The sequence below is a fragment of the Rutilus rutilus genome, assembly GCF_951802725.1.
Source record: "Rutilus rutilus genome assembly, chromosome: 4".
In the NCBI taxonomy this organism is placed as follows: domain Eukaryota; kingdom Metazoa; phylum Chordata; class Actinopteri; order Cypriniformes; family Leuciscidae; genus Rutilus; species Rutilus rutilus.
The window spans coordinates 47,498,723-47,516,920 of NC_140212.1; the positions used below are offsets into that span (position 1 = coordinate 47,498,723).

Sequence of the window (18,198 nt, forward strand, 5' to 3'; positions counted from 1 at the left end):
CACACACTGTTGTTATCAAATTCTGTTAGTCTGCAGGATTTTGATCTCCTGGTATATTGAACATTTACGTTGTTATGAATTGTGCTTTGGTGGGGCAGGGTGTCTTACAGTCACCCATCTGTCTGAGCTTAATGATGTTTCCCCTTATCTGCCTACCGAGTAAAAGGCAATGTGTATGTGACACTGAAACGTTACACATTGTGCTAAATTACAATATATCAAATGGCCACTAAAGTGAATTTTTGTATTTTTTTATTATTATTATTATTTAGGAACATGGAAAGCTATAAAGTAAGACTCATCCTAACTGAACAGGACATAAGGAAGTTGTCACTGGATGCAAAACCAGAAACTGTTGAAGAGCTGAAGATAAAAACCAATCAGTGTTCGGCAACAAAGCTAGCATTGACCAGTTATTTCATTAGACTGGTGGCGCCTTGGGACCCGATGGCAAGATTGATGATGATGATGATGAGAAGTTATGAACAAATCTTCCCCCTTTCATTCGGCGAGAAGCGGAGAGTTTGAATTAATCTTCTGGAAGAAGATTAGTCTGTGTTTGGTTCATACTCACAGTCGTTACAATCTCAAAATCATTCAGACAGTGTTTTAAACAGGGCCGTCCTCAGATGAAACCCACACTCAGCTGTGGTGTGAAAGTAGCCTTGATTTCTAACAGATACACATTTTCTATTGCCATACCAAAGAACACAAACATTACATGACTTTACATATGTATTTGTAAGCGTGAAGTTTTATTGCACTGATCACAACTCCAGAGTGAATGCGTAGACGGCTATTTTCTTTCAGAATGAGTTTGCAAGTGCCGTTTCAGGTTTGTGTGATATGAGAAACTCCTCTTACACTGAAGACACTTGTAAGGCTTCTCTCCAGTGTGAGCTCTCATGTGAATCTTAAGGTTTCCTTTAATCGTGAAGCTCTTTCCACACTGAGGACAGGTGAAAGGCTTTTCTCCAGTGTGAACTCTCATGTGATTCTCAAGGTTTATACTTTTTGTGAAACTCTTTCCGCAGTGAAGGCATGTAAAACATTTCTCTCCACAGTGAATCATCATATGATGATTATTACAGCTATCTTTAAATCTGAAACTCTTTCCACACTGATCACAAACAAACCTTTTCTCTTTACTGTGAACTTTCATGTGTGTATTAAGGGTTTTCTTCTGTATAAATCTCTTTCCACACTGAGAGCATATGAACGGCTTCTCTCCAGTGTGAATTTTCAAGTGGGCTTTAAGGCTTTCTTTTCGACTGAAACTTTTTCCACACTTTTGACAGGAGTAAGGCTTCTCTCCAGTGTGAACTCTCATGTGGCCTTTAAGGCTTTCTTTTCGACTGAAACTATTTCCACACTGTTGGCAGGTGAAACGGCTCTCTCCAATGAGAACTTCCATCTGGACTTTAAGGTTTCCAGTTCCTGTTTTATGAGTCTGTGAGTAACTAGTAGATTTTTCCTCAGTCATGAAATTATGACATTTCTCGTACTGATTTTTCTCTTCAATTGCATTCAGTTCTAGACTCTCCTCTTTCAGAGTCATCGGGTCTAAGGTGAAAAGAAACAAAAACAAGTTAACTCCAGTTTAATGGCACAAAACAACATGCATGAAAATATGTAAAACATCAAATCCAACAACATGTATACTAAATCCTATACCCACTAAACAACTGAAAAGTGTGTAACCTGTAATCTCAGAACTTCTCAAAATTGTTATTAATTGCTTTCTTTAGGATACGTCCCAAATACTTTCAAACTGGCAGATATCTAACCCTTTGAATAAAGAATGAATTAAGTTTGGCATTTTAGTTCCAATTATGATTAATCAGATTCAAAAGTTTATTTAACAAATTTATTAAACAAAGTACACTGAGATAAAGCTCAAGGACACAACACAGCATGTTACACACAAACAAACTGAAGGACACCCGGGGGATGACAGAGATGGAGCCATTGGAACAGAAATATCTGTGGAGACCAGAAAGATATATGGGCGTGATGTGATGTAGGGTGGCCATACATTCGGATTTTGGCCGGATAGTTCGGATTTTAAGCCCCCTGTCCGGCGCAACCTCAAGCCTCATTTGTCCTCCTTTTTGGAGTTGCATTGAATCGGCCTGAAAAAAAACCCTCTCCAAAATCTTTATTGGGACGCAGCAGCATAGTGTCTAATGCCGTAAGATCTCTGGTCAAACAAATGATTGGCTGAAAGTGGTGTGAAATAAATATCTGATATATAATTGGTTAAAAACTTAAACAAGCCTCCACGTGGAGTCCACGTGCTGCCTACGTCATATCATAACGTTAACATGCCGAAATGACAGAGCTCATTTAATCTGGAATGGACAGAAGAGCACGAGTTTGGCCATGATGAGCCTAGAGGAGCTGCTGTCGCCTGAGCTTCTGTTGCGGAGGGAGATACCATCGATATGATGGACAAAATTGTATTGTAGTTGCGACTACACCAGAGTCCTATGCAATTATTCTTGCCTCACTAAATGCCGCAAAGTGTCCTCCTTTTTGGTGTTATGGAAATGGCCACCCGAGCGTGATAGCACTCCTTATCATAAGTGCACATACATACTTTTATAACAAGACAGTGATTATCTAGTCTCAGTCAATGTTTAGTTACAACTCTTAACAACTGAACAATAATAAGAAGGAAAGCAATGTATTTACAATTTGACATTGATTGACTATTGATTTATAGGCTATATTGAATTTAAAATGTTGATTAGCTGGACATACTAGTCAATATGGATGCACATCCCTCAGTAAATAATAACCATAAATCAAGTATTGCTTTAACATGCATAATAAAACAGTGACATTAATTTATTCATTCACAGTTAATGCATTTTTAGATTTAAAGAATACATTTTTCACTATTTACAATGTAAATTCTTGATATTAGGAATGGAATTTTTACTAGTAACAATGTCTATTTTTGATATCAGGAATTACATGTTCACTTGTAAAAAAGTGAATTCTTGATATCAACAATGACGTCATCACTCACAGATATTCTTGATATAACAAGAATCAAGATATTTTAAAGATTTTTTTTATATCTGCATCACTAGTTCACTAGTTAAATATTACACGAGCCAAGCCATTGTATAAATAGTATTTTATATTTGAAAATGCATAAAAGGAAATCTGGGGGAGAAGGTTTGAATGGGTCTGATGCAGCTTATAAAATTAGTTGTTATCTATAATTTGCAGGTGCTATGCTTAAGTTTGTCCGTAGAGGAGATGCTGGATCATCAGCCAGTACAAGCACAGACTAAGTTGATCCACATCCAGCCTCAGCCAGTACTAGCACAGACCCAGTACAGCCAGCTTCAGCAAATACAGTACAGACGTTTTCTGCAAGTACTAACACAGACCCAGGTGAAGTAGAGGCAGCCTCAGCCAGTACTAGCACAACCAGGGGTGTACAGCCAGCATCAGATACAAGCAGCTCAGACCCAAATAGAACAGTTGCCGCTTCACCAAATGACCCAGCAGATTGGCCCCCAGTCTTAAGAGACTTTATGAGGACTGAGTTAGTATGCAGAGTATGTTAGTATCCATTCAAACCAGGACTGGATTTTCTTTCCCTAAAGGCAAGTCTAGATGAGCTTTCCATTCAGGGTTATTACAGAGACAGCTGTCAAATGGGGAAAAGATTCCCAGGAGATGGCTTACGTACTCAATCAAAAATAATGCTGTGTATTGTTTTTGCTTTAAGCTCTTTTCTACAAAAGGCTACAAAATTATAAAGGAAGGTGTGAATGACTGGTCAAATATCAATGCCATTCTGAAACACCATGAGAGTAGACCTGAACACACACAAACATATGATTAAGTGGGGAGAACTTGACTAAGTCAGGGACAGACTCTTGACCAGATACAAAAGACCATTTTTAAGGGCAGAAAGAAAGAGATGGCGGGATGTCCTTACACGTTTAATATGTATCACCCAGTCTCTGGCTGAACGAAACCTACCATTCAGGGGTTCATCTGAAAAACTCTTCCAACCAGATAACGGAAACTTCCTAAAAGAGGTTGAATTACTGGCAAAAATTTACCCCATTATGGAAAACCATCTCAGCAAAATAAAAGATGGAGAGAGACATGCTTATTACCCAAGCATAGATTATAGCTTGTGAGTGACAAGATTCTGGAAGCAACAGTGCCTTCAAATAAGAGACTCAAAGTACTTCTTCATTATCTTGGACGGTACACCTGACATTAGTCACCAGGAGCAAATGTCCATTATTCTGAGAAGCGTGGCTTTAGGGGGAAAGCCAGAGATCAAGGAGCACTTCCTCTGCCTTGTGAATGTTGAGGTTACAACTGGCTTGAATCTGTCCACTGTCAACTTAGATAAGCTGAATGAGCTGAAGATTCCATTTGAAGATTGGATAGGGCAAGCTTTTGATAATGGGGCCAACATGAAAGGCAAGAACCAAGGAGTACAAGCCAGACTGCTCAGAAGAAATCCCAGAGCCGTGTTTGTCCCATGTGGAGCACATACTCTAAACCTTGTCATTGCAGACACTGCCAAATCTTCAAAAGATGCAGCTGGGATTTTGGGCATGTGCAAAAGCTCTTCACTTTCTTTTCAGTTGGCACACAAAGATGGAGTGTTTTAAAGAATCACATGAACATAACCATGAAGTCATGGAGTGACAAAAAATGGGAGGGTAGGCTCAAAAGCGTTCAATCAGGTATCAGGCTTCTGAGGTTCGGGAGGCATTACTGGAAGCCAGACAGACGATCAATGATCCTGTGGCCAAAGTGGAGGCACAAGCACTTACAGAGGAAGTTGGGTCCTACCGCTTCTTGATTTGCCGTGTCGTATGGTGTGAGATACTGACTATTACAAACAAGGTGAACAAGCTTGAGAATGGTGAGAAAGGCCAATAATATTGTGAGTGATTACACACACCAGTTGGCATCTCATTTTAAACTACTGCCATCTAGGCGTCGTTTCTGCCCAGCCCTTCTGACCGAGAACAGATCCAAATTCTGTTTTGTACCACAAGCCATAAAAGCCTTAAATCAGTCAAAATAAGCTAGATGTCCAGCTGGCCTGGTCAGATGCAGGGGTGTATAGTATAGTGTATTGTATTTTATTGTATTTGTTTGTGTCATATGTCTGATGTCCTGTCATGTAGTGCCTTGCGACTGTGCCGCAAACAAAATTGCCCCACCGGTACAGTAGTACAGTAGTAAAGTTATTTACTACTACTATTGTACATACCGGGAAACTGGATTCTCTGAGGCCCAGACAACAGTCGAAAGCATTTGTGAAGAAAGTAATGTGGAGGCTGTTCTGAAAGAGAAGAGACAGAGAAACAGCAAGACGCATTTCAGCTATTAGGCTCCTGATGAACCTTCAAGTCAACTTCTTTAACATTGTGGTCGACTTTGCTGTGACATCCATGGCTGAGAGATTTGAAACACTCAACCAAGTGAAATGCATATATGGAGTGCTGCTAAACTTCAGTACTGCCTCTCAGATGTCTAGTGAATCTTTAAAGGCTCACTGCATTAGAGTTCAAAACACTCTAACCTTCAGAGATAACTGTGACATCAGCGGAATGGATCAGGCACACGAGATTCAGAATTTACCTGATCTGCCATCAGATAAGATGACTGCCTTTGAGCTGCTTTCCTTTCTCTGTGAGAAAAACCTGGAGGAACTCTATCCTAATCTTTGGATAGCCCTAAGAATTGCAGTCACCCTGCCTGCAAAAGTAGCATCGTCAGAGAGGAGCTTTTCAAAATTAAAGCTCATCAAAAGCTACCTGAGGTCTTCCATGTCACAGGAACGTTTGAGTGGATTGGCCATCATGAGCATAAATCATGATGTGGGGAAACACCTGTCCTATGATGACATCATTGATGATCTTGCCTCAAGAAAGTGCAGAAAAGGAATATTTTGATGGTTAGATTATAATTCAAGATTGTATGGCAGAAATGCATTTGTGTAAATGACTGCTTAATAAACTATGTGATATTCTTTCTCAGTTTCTTCTAGACAGTCCAAATAGACTGGTGCCCATACTGAAAATGCCCAGGCTGTAATCCCAAAAGCCAAAAGCTCTTGAAGTTTACATAGCTCTCGGGTCAGGTAGGAGGGCCCCTAAACAGAATTTAGCATCAAGCATATTTTGCGTTCGTCCATCTGTGCAAGAGATTTGAACCCTTTATGATTTAACCTATTCCAATTTAACCTAATGTTTCAGATAGTATGGCAAGTGTGAACACATGAATCGGATATGGGTAACAATTGAAAGAACGTGTAAACGGATGGTAAAAAAAAAAAAAAAACGGATATAGCAAAACAAATCAGAATTGGGCATCAAGACCTGCCGTGTAAACGAGGCCTTATAAAAGTTCAATGTGTTACTCTCATCCTTCCCTGAGGATGGTACTCCTCTGGTAGTCCTCCACCTAACTCAGGCTGCTGACTTCCACATTCTGCTTTCCTCGTTTGACCTCAAGCGAGTGTCTACTGCAGCTACTCACAAATCAGGTAACTAATTGGACCTTAATCACACATGCCACTATTCCATTTATCACTGATTTGCTCCACTAAACACCTCAGATCACTTCCTCATCACTCCTAACTCTTAACCTCAACCTGACTCCTGCATAGGGGTGGGCGATATGGAAAAAATATCATATCACGATTTCTTTCAGGAAAATCACGATTCACGATTTTATCACGATTCTCTTTCATGTTGGTTTTACTATTTTGCAAGTGACTGAGCATTACAGCCAATCTAATTTCCCTATTTTAAAACCAAAGCCTTAACAAAATATGAAATAAAAAAAGAATGGCAGACAATTAGGCCAAAGTGGCGCAAATAAAAATAGGCTACACAATAGGGGTGGGGGAAAAAATCGATTCTTAGATGAATCGCGATTCGGGACGTGGACGATTCTGAATCGATTCACAAATGTCAAAAATCGATTTTCTAAAAAAAAAAAATTCTAATAACGTAACATTGACGGAACGCAAAAGGCGGAACTCTGAAGCGGACGTGCACGTGCGCGGACAGTCTGTGGCGTGCACATAACAGAGACGCGCACATAACGGTCGCATGATGGCTGAGCGCCAAATGTGCAATGCCAGTCACAAAAAGTTACATTTTGACTGTAAGTTACTCTCTGCAGATGTTCATTCACTTTCTTTGTATAAGCTGTTTTTGATTGTGGTATACAGCAAACATTTCAAGTCATAACTCTTTATTATTTAGTTGTGTATAAGTCAAGAGAGACTTTGTATGTTACTAATTATTCAGAATATGCATAAGTCCACAAGCATTATACATTATGATAGCATCTGGTACATAATTCTATATTTTTGAACGAAAACTGTTTGTGAATTTGCTACAGCAAAATGTTTTTTTTTTGTCTGAAGGATTATATTGCTCATTGGAAATAACAAGAGGATGTTGGTTAGAAGTCTATTATTAAATGCTACTATGCTAGAGATTCAGAATATGCTGAAGTTTTTATTAATTTACTACAAGTATGCTGCTACAAGCACACATTTATTTTCCTGTTGGTTCTCAGCAATGTTGGGACATATGCTGGCAAATGTAACCTTACAGTTGACTTGCCAAATCACTTCCATTTGTTTTATTAATACAATTAATATAGGAAGTATTGGAAGTAAGTTCGTTATGGGTCATCATAAATACTTTGCTTTAAAAGTACCAAGTAAAAACATTTTTTCAATGTTTTTGATAAAAGGCACTTCCCTGAGAATTGAACTTAATAAATGTGAAAAAGACACTTTAATGTCTCCGTTTGTCATTCTGTATTGCAAAGCAGATGAGAGTAGATCATGATCAGAAACCTGATTAGAAATAATTATGAATAAAATCGAATTGTTTTGAATACAAAATCTTTTTGAATACAAAATCGATTTTGAATCGAATCGTGGCCTCAAGAATCGGAATCGAATCGAATCGTGAGATGGTAAAAGATTCCCACCCCTACTACACAACATAATATACAAATGAAATAAACAGTTTTTCAGCTACAGTAGGTGTATTTAACAGTAGCATTCTAGAAAAAAATTAAATGAACAAATTTAACAGCAAGATGTCCTATCCACACAGAACGTAGGCAGGCATTATGCAAGTAGTGAAGTAGTGACATGTGAACTTCACGAAAATAGATTCAGACTCCTAACGACTCGTTTGAGCGGTTCAGAGACAACTTTCTGTTGAGATAAACTAATTTTACTTATGATGCACTTTCAGCTTTACAACTTTGCAGACTGTTTACATTCACATACAGCTACATCACACAAGCATGAAAGGTAACTTTAAAAAATCCATAATAAGGGCTTGTTATTGTTTCGAGGAGTAAAGGTGTTTTAATCAGTATGCCTGGAAACAAAGTAGTACATTCTCAGAATCAGCCGAACGCACAAGCGCTCTTCTTCGTCAGCATTTGAGTGTGCAGTTAAAAACTAGCCTAGAGCGCCGTCTGCTGTTAAAAACTAGCCTAGAGCGCCGTCTGCTGTTATAAACTAGCCTAGAGCACCCTCTGCTGTTAAAACTAGCCTAGAGCGCCGTCTGCTGTTATAAACTAGCCTAGAGCGCCGTCTGCTGTTATAAACTAGCCTAGAGCGCGCTCTGCTGTTAAAACTAGCCTAGTCTGCTGTTAAAACTAGCCTAGTCTGCTGTTAAAACTAGCCTAGTGCGCCGTCTGCTGTTAAAAACTAGCCTAGAGCGCCGTCTGCTGTTAAAAACTAGCCTAGAGCGCCATCTGCTGTTAAAACTAGCCTAGAGCGCCGTCTGCTGTTAAAAACTAGCCTAGAGCGCCGTCTGCTGTTATAAACTAGCCTAGAGCGCCCTCTGCTGTTAAAACTAGCCTAGAGCGCCGTCTGCTGTTAAAAACTAGCCTAGAGCGCCGTCTGCTGTTATAAACTAGCCTAGAGCGCGCTCTGCTGTTAAAACTAGCCTAGTCTGCTGTTAAAACTAGCCTAGTCTGCTGTTAAAACTAGCCTAGTGCGCCGTCTGCTGTTAAAAACTAGCCTAGAGCGCCATCTGCTGTTAAAACTAGCCTAGAGCGCCATCTGCTGTTAAAAACTAGCCTAGAGCGCCATCTGCTGTTAAAACTAGCCTAGAGCGCCATCTGCTGTTAAAACTAGCCTAGAGCGCCGTCTGCTGTTAAAAACTAGCCTAGAGCGCCATCTGCTGTTAAAAACTAGCCTAAAGCGCCATCTGCTGTTAAAACTAGCCTAGAGCGCCATCTGCTGTTAAAACTAGCCTGCTGTTAAAACTAGCCTAGAGCGCCGTCTGCTGTTAAAAACTAGCCTAGAGCGCCGTCCGTCTGCTGTTAAAATATAACCTAGAGCGCCATCTGCTGTTAAAACTAGCTGTTAAAACTAGCCTAGAGCACCATCTGCTGTTAAAACTAGCTGTTAAAACTAGCCTAGAGCGCCATCTGCTGTTAAAAACTAGCCTAGAGCGCCATCTGCTGTTATAAACTAGCCTAAAGCGCCATCTTATTGAATTTTATTGAAATTTATTGAAAAGATTTCTGGTACAGGATATACAATCCTCTATTCCAGACTCTAAAAACACAAACAAATATACATATAAAATTTCAACATTTAAAAAAATAAACATTACATTTCATAATTGAAGTTTTTCTAACAATCATAACTAAATTACACAAATTAATTACATTAGTTAATAACAAGCTTTATAGTTATACATAACATCTTTTGACATGCAAAATGCGTCCAACCTGTTCTTAAAGGAATGAATAGAAGGGGAACACACAACTTCTTCTGGAAGCTCATTCCATGATTTTACCACTCGAAGTGTAAAAAAGTTCTTTCTCTTTTCAGACAGACATGTTCTAGGGTAGAGTTTTAAAGAATTCCCTCGTGTCTCGTACCTATTGTTCCAGAACTGAAGAATAGGCTCAACTGTTACATCGTATATTCCCTGTACAAGTTTATATACCTGAATCATATCTCCGCTATAGGCTATCTCCTAAATTTGAGTGTTGGTAAACTTAATTTCCTCAATCTATCTTCATACGACATATTTTTCATTCCTGGAATTAATTTAGTAGCTCTTCTCTGGACTCTTTCATTTTTTTCTACATATTTTAATTTATATGGACACCAGACCAAGCTTGCGTATTCAAGATGTGATCTTACCAGGGATGTATACAATGGTAAAAATAGATCCTTACCTAAATTTTGAAAAGTTCTTCTTATTATTGCAATCATAGATGTTGCTTTTTTAAAACTTTTTCAGAAATATGTGTGTTGAATTCAAGTGAACCATCCACCACAACACCTACGTCCCTCTCCTCACGTACAGAATTCACCACTATATCCCCAACTACATAATTGGCTATAGTGTAATTTTTTTTTCCCCAATATGTAAACATCTGCTGTTAAAAACTAGCCTAGAGCGCCGTCTGCTGTTAAAAACTAAGCTTAGAATCAAATCGGAAAAATCTGGAAATGATCCATGAATCCGCAGTGCATTGATATATTGTCCCAGCCCTAATAACTCACATTTCATGATTTGAATACTTGTTTTGTTTTGGCTATTTCTTTATTGTTTTTTTTTCTAATATAATATGTGATTTCATTGTTTACTTTTGTCACAAGTTGCATCTATAAATAAAGAGATGCATGACACAGAATAACTAAAGAAAGACTTTGAGAATGAAACTAACCTGTGTGTTCCTCAGTTTCTTCATGTTTGACTCTGTATGTTTCTTCAATCTTCACGTCTTCACTCTCCTCTTTAATAAACGCCATCTTTATAATAGTGTGTCACGTGGATCTCAGTCGCTTCACCAGGAGTTTTTCTGTGTGTTTGGACACTCTGTCCTGTTGAAGAGGAGAAAAACACTCTAATCTAAATCTCTGAGTGTGTCTCAATCAGATCTAGTTCAGTAGTTCAGTTCACTGGTAAGAGAGTCAGTCAGAGAGAGTTAATGGACTTAAATGATCTGATTAGACTAAAAACACTCTAAACTAAATCTCTGAGTGTGTCTCAATCAGATCTAGTTCAGTAGTTCAGTTCACTGGTAAGAGAGTCAGTCAGAGAGAGAGAGTTAATGGACTTAAATGATCTGATTAGACTAAAAACACTCAAAACTCACTGTGATGAAAACATTGTCAGCTGATTTGTAGAAGTTGTCACTCTACATGTGTGTGTTGTTGTTGTTGCTGCATTTACACTGGTGAACTGCAGGAGTCGTCAGCGTGATTCGGTGATTCGAGCGCTTACAAACTCTGAATCATTTGATTCATTTGAATCTGAACCGGTTTCGAAAAGCTCCGTTTCTCTCTCATTACTTGCCAGAGAACAAACAGCGTGTTTATGATGAACTGACTCACAATATAGGGAGCGAAATGAGACGTAATGTTTCTGTTATGTTTACTCATTCATTCACTTTCCTTATAAAAACTATGTTCATTAATAGATACAATACATTACAATGTTACATTCAGAAATAATTAGCTTATTTCACAGTTCTCAATATAATCGTTTGAACGGGTTGTATTGAAAAACACTTTAAATGATTAAAAACCACAAACCTTTCTTCAGCAGAATCACAGATGCAGGAGCGCGGCGCAGCCTTATGACGTCATATTCCCACACAAAAATAAAAGTCCCGTTTAAAATAACAACAATTCACATATAGAAAACACATTAAAATGATACGATTTAAAGATTTGATTTAAAGGATAAATAACAGATTTCCAAAGCTAGCAATACCACTGAGAGTTTTTGCCTTATAAATGTAAGCAAGAGTAATCGAGTGTGAAATGATCACAGATATACAGTTGCAGAGAGATCTACTTTTTAAAAACTAAAACTGAATCCTTATCATGATAAATATCTTATTCCATCTCAGTTCCTCCACAGAATATATAAATATAAATAAATAAATAAATAAATAAAATCTAATTTCAGCTTTGTTAAATTGTATATATATATATATATATATATATATATAAATGGCAGTGATTGTAAAGAATTACACTGATGATATGTTTAAAATAGATTTTGACTGTCTGGGTGGAAAACTTAAAATAAAATGTTAAAATCAGTTTGTCTAAATGGTAATGAAATCTGGTTTAAATGTTATTATCTTTAATAAAATTGGCGAATGGAATTTGTGCTGAAATGTGGCTAAACATCTCTTAAGCTCTCAGTTTCACAAACTGTTTCTCATTTACTGGAAACTGATTTACAAACATAAATCAGTTTAAAAAATGTACCTCTAAAATCTGAAAAAAAAAAAAAATATACTATTTTGCACTAGTAACACAAACTAGTTCCTCTCAGCACCTTTTGGACAAAAATGTCTGCAATGAAACCCATTAAAATTGCAGTTTTTCATCCCAGGGCCTTTTAACTATAAAATGATGCAATCTTTGTTAAGAGGCTTTTATTCCGTTGGCAAGGCTTGAATTAAATCAAAATGTTGCTCTGCGCCCAAACAAACTATTACTGAAAGGTAATTTTTTGAGAGATCAACCTCAAATTTGGAACACAACTTCTTTAGATGTATGACTTTAATTTCATAGCAGTTTTAAAGTTAAACACGTTTCATAAAATATACATTTTATATATAAAAAAAAAAATCAAAAATAATTTTCATAAACTTAAACCTTATTTGGTTTCACTTTTTAAAATGTTTTTACTTCAACAAAAATCTGCCAAGGGTCTTCTTTAAAATGAGGCTCCCAAGCCTCAAATTGTTATGACAGTTTTTTGACACAGACATTTATGGACCTATGTGTAACTTTATTTAATTGATGCACAGGGGTTAAATATTCACAAATATTGAGAGATGAACAGAGGGACCAAATCTAAGGCCAACAGAAACCCTGAAAAGCAAGAAAAAAGCAAGTGCTGGAGGACACCGGGAAGGGGTCTATTACTCGTGATAGATTCAGACAGTCAAATTCAGCGGGCACACAGAGCTCTAGCACCAAAGCCTAACGCAAAACAACCCCAGAGAGCCATAGCTGTGAACCTCTTACAATACACTACAATAGAGCATGTCCTGAGAAGAAAGTAATCGGACTCGGAGAGCGGAGGATTTTCTCTGACCATGATTATTCTTCGGCATTGCCAGAATTGTAGACCTATATCACTCCTTAATACAGATTATAAAGGTTATACTTCTATCTTAGCCTCCATATTGCAGGTGTTTTTAGGTGTTTAGATGAAGACCAAACAGGTTAAAGGTCGACAAACATATGATTAGGGCTGGGTATCGAGTTCGATACTTTTTAGGCACCGACTGAATTGCCTCGATACTATCGAGTATCAAAATATGTCTCGTCTATCGGTACCAAATTTCGATACCGGAGGTGTTAATCTCGTCAACGTCAGTGAGCCAATAAGCATGCAGCATGATTGGCTGTGGCGGAAAAACACTAGTTTACACGGCTGCCCAAAGAGTCGTGGCTCGCACGTGATGCTGTAGTGTGTGTGTGTAAGTGTCCTAACCCACATATTTTCAAAAGATCAAAAGTGTAGCTTCGTTTCACCAGAATTGCAGCGCGCGATGCAATTTTTGCGACAAGATCATTGTTGCCAAGACCGGCAACACGACAAATCTGATGGAACACTGAACAGCGCACAGAATAAAGTAAGAGCAGAAAGTTGATCCATCTTCGACTGCAAGAAAACCGAAACTCAGCGTGTAGGACACTTGCCTCACAGACAGGAGAAATAGGCCTTGAGATGCTTGAAATATGTCTTTTAAACTAACCAATTTGAAACAAAAAGCTTTATTATGTAGTCCAAATAAAAGGTGCATTTCTCTCTATAGGCGAGTCAACACAGCACTAGTTTATTAATAAACAATTAAAAACAATTCCAGATGAATTCATAATCATAGGCTACTTCTGCCAGTGCTTTGCGGCAAGCTTTATGTGTGCTGAGCGCGAGGCATATATCCCGTCCCCAGTGGACTATATTTAATTCAATTCACATTTATTTGTATAGCGCTTTTCACAAAACATTTAGTTTCAAAGAAGCTTTACAGAAAATGAGTCCACATTACAATCTACAGTGATCTGTTATCAGAGGTGACTGTGTAAGTAATGCATTTCAATTAAATTCTCATTCAGTTTCATTGTTAAACAATGCATTAAGTTAAGGCAGAAACAACAAGCTCACTGAATGTTATTTAATGATTGGGATAAATAGAAAACTTTAGCATTGGTGCTTTTTTTGCTTTGCAGACAACACCTGATCATTACAAGCAGTTACAGAAGTATTAACTCATGTTACTGATGACATGCAGATGCGATGAAGAGGATCAAGTGAGGCGAGGGTATTCATTTGCCAGGTCATTAGGGGTGTGTTAACGCAAAGCTGGTGTTCACTGATGATATGTTCCCCATGTCAAAGCACTGAGCCCCTATGATGCAGCTGCTGCTGGCGCTGTGAGGCGGCGATCGATGAAATACAGGCTGGAAACCTTAAAGGATTAGTTCACTTTAAAAAAAACACTTTTGCTGATAATTTACTCACCCCCATGTCATCCAAGATGTCCATGTCTTTCTTTCTTCAGTCGAAAAGAAATTAAGGTTTTTGATGAAAACATTCCAGGATTTTTCTCCATATAATGGACTTCAATGGGCCCCAAACGGTTCAAGGTCCAAATGACAGTTTCAGCGCAGCTTCAAAGGGCTTTAAACGATACCAGACGATGAATAAGGGTCTTATCTAGGGAAACGATCGGTCATTTAAAAAATAAATAAAAAAGTTTAAGTTTTATAAGCACAAATGCTCGCCTTGCTCTGTTCGGTGATGCGCGTTCGTGACGTCACGTAATACGCAATTACGTTGAAAAGGTCTACGCCTTTGTTATTGTAAAGAGGTTAGCGAAATCACAATGTATGATTTTTTAACTATTTATTTGTATGATACAGCTGCAAATAAGTATTTGAACACCTGAGAAAATCAATGTTAATATTTGGTACAGTAGCCTTTGTTTGCAATTACAGAGGTCAAATGTTTCCTGTAGTTTTTCACCAGGTTTGCACACACTGCAGGAGGGATTTTGGCCCACTCCTCCACACAGATCTTCTCTAGATCAGTCAGGTTTCTGGGCTGTGGCTGAGAAACACAGAGTTTGAGCTCCCTCCAAAGATTCTCTATTGGGTTTAGGTCTGGAGACTGGCTAGGCCACGCCAGAACCTTGATATGCTTCTTACAGAGCTACTCCTTGGTTATCCTGGCTGTGTGCTTCGGGTCATTGTCATGTTGGAAGACCCAGCCTCGACCCATCTTCAATGTTCTAACTGAGGGAAGGAGGTTGTTCCCCAAAATCTCGCAATACATGGCCCCGGTCATCCTCTCCTTAATACAGTGCAGTCGCCCTGTCCCATGTGCAGAAAAACACCCCCAAAGCATGATGCAACCACCCCCATGCTTCACAGTAGGCATGGTGTTCTTGGGATGGTACTCATCATTCTTCTTCCTCCAAACACGTTTAGTGGAATTATGACCAAAAAGTTCTATTTTGGTCTCATCTGACCACATGACTTTCTCCCATGACTCCTCTGGATCATCCAAATGGTCATTGGCAATCTTAAGACAGGCCTTGACATGTGCTGGTTTAAGCAGGGGAACCTTCCGTGCCATGCATGATTTCAAACCATGACGTCTTAGTGTATTACCAACAGTAACCTTGGAAATGGTGGTCCCAGCTCTTTTCAGGTCATTGACCAGCTCCTCCCGTGTAGTTCTGGGCTGATTTCTCACCTTTCTTAGGATCATTGAGACCCCACGAGGTGAGATCTTGCATGGAGTCCCAGTCCGAGGGAGATTGACAGTCATGTTTAGCTTCTTCCATTTTCTAATGATTGCTCCAACAGTGGACCTTTTTTCACCAAGCTGCTTGGCAATTTCCCCGTAGCCCTTTCCAGCCTTGTGGAGGTGTACAATTTTGTCTCTAGTGTCTTTGGACAGCTCTTTGGTCTTGGCCATGTTAGTAGTTGGATTCTTACTGATTGTATGGGGTGGACAGGTGTCTTTATGCAGCTAACGACCTCAAACAGGTGCATCTAATTTAGGATAATAAATGGAGTGGAGGTGGACATTTTAAAGCCAGACTAACAGGTCTTTGAGGGTCAGAAATTAACAGGTCTTTGGGGGGGGCCCGTATCACCGACGATACAAGCTCGCTTTTTTTCTTATCAGTGCAAAAGAGAATCAAAATACTCTGTTGATTTTGATCTTACATATAAGTGTTATACATCATTTGATCCTGTTGAGTGTCTATTTTTTGTGTATACTCACAATAAAAACAAAGTGTTGTGCTTTTTGCCAAATAAAGAAAAATAAACATGATGCGAGTTCTACATTCTCTCTGTCAGCCATTCTGAAACGTGTCCGAAAATAAACTAACTCAGCAAATACTCAGTTAAACAGGCATACAGACACACAGGCATGAAGCTTGAATTCTCTTCTTTTAAATTAGGTAATTTATATAAAGATGTCAGTCGTTCTCATTACAGCTCATTATAGCTCATTAAGTATTAATGTGAACACGCCCACGGAGAGCGCGCGCTACGCAAATGATCTGAGGCAATCCATGCAAACGCCCACATCAGCTGGATAAAACACAGTTTAATCAGACTCATGTACTTTACGTGGTCTAGCTACGCTGTGAGGAATAATACTATCATAATAAAAATCCTGAGAATACCTCAGTGCTGGTTTGTTTCACTTCGAGGAGCAACGGATCCAGCTGAGGAATAGGTAGCTAAGTTTCTTTATTCTTATATGCTTTGTTCTAATCGCAATATGCAATAATGTCTGTAAACCGCAAAAAGACTGTTTAAATATAAAGATGAGTAAAAATCGACTGAAATATGTTTAAATAAAATGTCTTCGTATAAGCAACGTATTAAACTGCAAATTAACATTAATATGCTAATATATCATAAAAATGATGTTACAGACAAAATATGATTGTTTAGACAAGATTTTGTTGATTAGTTTTGGATAGATTATAAAGTTTTTTACTGTAAAAAGTCTATTGTAAAATTAAATAAGCTTTTGTCCACCAATTTCTGCTCATATGTTAAATATATAGTATGTGATGTTTTGTCAAAAATAAAGTAGGTATATTGAATTATCAACTACCATGTTATTATAGTGTTTGTTCCAATATTCAAACTAATGAATCCTTAACCCTCTGGGGACCAAAAACGCGCCCGCGCGTTTTGCTCGTTTTTTTTTTTTAGCAATGAAAAATAAACACAAAATGCTCTGTTAATTTTGATCTTTAATTTTCGTGTTATACATCAATCGATCCTGTTCAGTTTCTATTTTTTTTCTGTATACTCACAATAAAAATAAAGTGTTTTGCTTTTTGACAAATAAAGAAACTTTAACATGATGCGATTTCTGCCTTCTCTCTGTCAGTAAACTCCCATTTGAAACGTGTTCGAAAATGATCTATAACTCCGCGAAAATTCAGTCAAACAGGCAAACAGACCCACGGGCATAAAGCTTGAGATCGCAGCTTTTAAATGAAGTAATTTATATAAAAAACAAATATTATCAGCTTCTGTAATCCGTATAAAAAGAGAGCGATTCCAGTCGAGCTCATTACGAGCTCATTGATTTTAATTCGTTCACGCCTACTCACGGAGCGCGCTATTCACAAGATAATGTGTTAAGCCATCTATGCAAAACAGGTAAACGCCCCCAAGCAAATGCATTAAACGCTTCAAGTTTCATCATTCAGTCACCTGCGCGTTGGGAAGATGACACGGTACTTCGGTGCGGAAGCCCTTCAGTTCGTCCTGGATACTAGCGACGAAGAGTCCAGATTTTCATCAGAAGAGGAGCGCGACTACTCTGATGACGACCGTTTGTATTTTGAAGAGTGAATTGTTCCAGCCGTGGATAGAATTTCGGATGAGTAAGTATTTATTCTTACTTGCATTAGTTGACAAGCTATTCAAAACATGAGCTTACATATTATACTGGGTGGACTTGCCATCCAGAGTATTGACATTTGATATCTACCTATATTCAACACGATCTAATGAAAGTGCATATCTATACCATGAATTTAATATCTCGTACCATTTCAACGTCAAAAATGTTTTGTTTTGTTTTTTTGTGTACATATGCTACACCCCTTGGT

General features: G+C 38.3%; 1 long non-coding RNA gene across 1 annotated transcript; it reads right to left on the reverse strand.

Moving 5' to 3' along the window:
- Positions 1-11,665, reverse strand: LOC311289579. The gene is made up of 3 exons (XR_014627156.1): positions 11,606-11,665; positions 10,735-10,891; positions 1-1,563 (listed from the first exon to the last, which is right to left on the reverse strand). It is a non-coding gene; the product is annotated as an uncharacterized lncRNA (long non-coding RNA).
- Between the last annotated feature and the right edge of the window lie 6,533 nt (positions 11,666-18,198).